Source organism: Oculina patagonica, chromosome 14, assembly GCF_052425735.1.
Source record: "Oculina patagonica isolate OP01 chromosome 14, crgOcupat, whole genome shotgun sequence".
Taxonomy (NCBI): domain Eukaryota; kingdom Metazoa; phylum Cnidaria; class Anthozoa; order Scleractinia; family Oculinidae; genus Oculina; species Oculina patagonica.
In genome coordinates this window covers 12,960,220-12,963,803 of record NC_135771.1, presented here as the reverse complement: position 1 = coordinate 12,963,803, position 3,584 = coordinate 12,960,220, and the positions used below count along the sequence as shown (strand labels likewise).

At 33.3% G+C, this 3,584-nt stretch overlaps 1 long non-coding RNA gene across 1 annotated transcript; it reads left to right on the top strand.

Moving 5' to 3' along the window:
- The first annotated feature begins 443 nt into the window (after positions 1-443).
- On the top strand, positions 444-1,618 carry LOC144638554 (uncharacterized). The gene is made up of 3 exons (XR_013567966.1): positions 444-543; positions 923-957; positions 1,429-1,618. It is a non-coding gene; the product is annotated as an uncharacterized LOC144638554 (long non-coding RNA).
- Positions 1,619-3,584: the final 1,966 nt, after the last annotated feature.

The window sequence follows — 3,584 nt, the reverse complement described above, 5'->3', positions numbered from 1 at the left end:
TTGTTCTTATTGCCCGCTAACCTTGTTATGTTATGATGTGGTTTTCATTTTGCTGTTGCGCACTTTTCTTAATATACTCTGTTGTATTTTGTAGGTGTTTGGTGCACATAGATGCTGTTATATTTTGTGATAAGTTTTTGTGTGCTATTGCGCACTTTTTTCGTTACAATATGTCATATTTTTCTGGTTGTTATTGCGCACATATTTTGTTATATTATGGTGCTTTTCTCTTGTTCATATGGCGCGCTAATGTTGTTATATCATGTTATATTATTCTGGTTGTTATTGCGAACATATCTTGTTATATCATGTTGTATTTTTCTTGGTCCTATTGCGGGCTAATCTTGTTTTATCATGTTATATTATTCCGGTTGTTATTGCGCACATATCTTGTTACATCATGTTGTATTTTGCTTGTTCTTATTGCGCTTTAATCTTGTTATGTTCTGATGTGATTTTCATGTTGCTATTTCGCACTTTTCTTAATATACTCTGTTGTATTTTGTGGGTGTTTGGTGCACATTGATGCTGTTATATTTTGTGGTAAGTTTCTGTGTGCTATTGCGCACTTTTTTCGTTACAATATGTTATATTTTTCTGGTTGTTATTGCGCACGTATTTTGTTATATTATGGTGCTTTTCTCATGTTCCTATTGCGCGCTAATGTTGTTATATCATGTTATATTATTCTGGTTGTTATTGCGCACATATCTTGTTATATCATGTTGTATTTTTTGTGGTCCTATTGAAGGCTAATCTTGTTTTATCATGTTATATTATTCGGGTTGTTATTGCGCACATATCTTGTCATATCATGTTGTATTTTGCTTGTTCTTATTGCGCGCTAACCTTGTTATGTTATGATGTGGTTTTCATTTTGCTATTGCGCACTTTTCTTAATATACTCTGTTGTATTTTGTAGGTGTTTGGAGCACATTGATGCTGTTATATTTTGTGGTAAGTTTCTGTGTGCTATTGCGTACTTTTTTCGTTACAATATGTTATATTTTTCTGGTTGTTATTGCGCACATATTTTGTTATATTATGGTGCTTTTCTCTAGTTCATATTGCGCGCTAATGTTGCTATATCATAATATATTTTTCTGGTTGTTATTGCGCACATATTTTGTTATATTATGGTGCTTTTCTCTTGTTCCTATTGCGCGCTAATGTTGTTATATCATGTTATATTATTCTGGTTGTTATTGCGCACATATCTTGTTATATCATGTTGTATTCTTCGTGGTCCTATTGAAGGCTAATCTTGTTTTATCATGTTATATTATTTGGGTTGTTATTGCGCACATATCTTGTTATATCATGTTGTATTTTGCTTGTTCTTATTGCGCGCTAACCTATTTATGTTATGATGTGGTTTTCATTTTGCTATTGCGCACTTTTCTTAAAATACTCTGTTGTATTTTGTAGGTGTTTGGTGCACATTGATGCTGTTATATTTTGTGGTAAGTTTCTGTGTGCTATTGCGCACTTTTCTCGTTACAATATGTTATATTTTTCTGGTTGTTATTGCGCACATATTTTGTTATATTATGGTGCATTTCTCTTGTCCCTATTGCGCGCTAATGTTGTTATATCATGTTATATTATTCTGGTTGTTATTGCGCACATATCATGTTATATCATGTTGTATTTTTCTTGTTTCTATTGCGCGCTAATCTTGTTATGTTATGATGTGATTTTCATGTTGCTATTGCGCCCTTTTCTTAATATACTCTGTTGTATTTTGTAGGTGTTTGCTGCACATTGATGCTGTTATATGCAATGATTAATTTCCACACCTTTTCAAGTGATTCTATATTCACACCTTTGACAATAAAGCCAAAAACCCATCAAAAAAGGTCGCAAATAAGGGCGGGAAACCATTTCAACTTTTTCAAATGGCTATAAATAGTTTTATTCGAATCCCCAAGGTGCACTGATTAATTTCCACACCTTTTTAAGTGATTCTATATTCACACCTTTGAAATAATAGCCAAAACCCATCAAAAAAGGGCTCAAATAAAGGCGGGAAACCATTTCAACTTTTTCAAATGGCTATAAATAGTTTTATTCGAATCCCCAAGGTGCACTGATATAATTTCCACACCTTTTTAAGTGATTCTATATTCACACCTTTGACAATAAAGTCAAAAAACTCATCAAAAAAGGGCTCAAATAAGGGCAGGAAACCATTTCAACTTTTTCAAATGGCTATAAATAGTTTTATTCGAATCCCCAAGGTGCACTGATTAATTTCCACACCTTTTTAAGTGATTCTATATTCACACCTTTGAAATAAAAGCCAAAACCCATCAAAAAAGGGCTCAAATAAAGGCGGGAAACCATTTCAACTTTTTCAAATGGCTATAAATAGTTTTATTCGAATCCCCAAGGTGCACTGATTAATTTCCACACCTTTTTAAGTGATTCTATATTCACACCTTTGAAATAATAGCCAAAAACCCATCAAAAAAGGGCTAAAATAAAGGCGGGAAACCATTTCAACTTTTTCAAATGGCTATAAATAGTTTTATTCGAATCCCCAAGGTGCACTGATTAATTTCCACACCTTTTTAAGTGATTCTATATTCACACCTTTGACAATAAAGTACAAAAAACCCATCAAAAAAGGGCTCAAATAAGGGCAGGAAACCATTTCAACTTTTTCAAATGGCTATAAATAGTTTTATTCGAATCCCCAAGGTGCACTGATTAATTTCCACACCTTTTTAAGTGATTCTATATTCACACCTTTAAAATAAAAGCCAAAAACCCATCAAAAAAGGGCTCAAATAAGGGCGGGAAACCATTTCAACTTTTTCAAATGGCTATAAATAGTTTTATTCGAATCCCCAAGGTGCACTGATTAATTTCCACACCTTTTTAAGTGATTCTATATTCACACCTTTGACAATAAAGCCAAAAACCCATCAAAAAAGGGCTCAAATAAGGGCGGGAAACCATTTCAACTTTTTCAAATGGCTATAAATAGTTTTATTCGAATCCCCAAGGTGCACTGATTAATTTCCACACCTTTTTAAGTGATTCTATATTCACACCTTTGAAATAAAAGCCAAAAACCCATCAAAAAAGGGCTCAAATAAAGGGCGGGAAACCATTTCAACTTTTTCAAATGGCTATAAATAGTTTTATTCGAATCCCCAAGGTGCACTGATTAATTTCCACACCTTTTTAAGTGATTCTATATTCACACCTTTGACAATAAAGCCAAAAACCCATCAAAAAAGGGCTCAAATAAGGGCGGGAAACCATTTCAACTTTTTCAAATGGCTATAAATAGTTTTATTCGAATCCCCAAGGTGCACTGATTAATTTCCACACCTTTTTAAGTGATTCTATATTCACACCTTTGAAATAAAAGCCAAAAACCCATCAAAAAAGGGCTACAAATAAAGGGCGGGAAACCATTTCAACTTTTTCAAATGGCTATAAATAGTTTTATTCGAATCCCCAAGGTGCACTGATTAATTTCCACACCTTTTTAAGTGATTCTATATTCACACCTTTGACAATAAAGCCAAAAACTCATCAAAAAAGGGCTCAAATAAGGGCGGGAAACCATT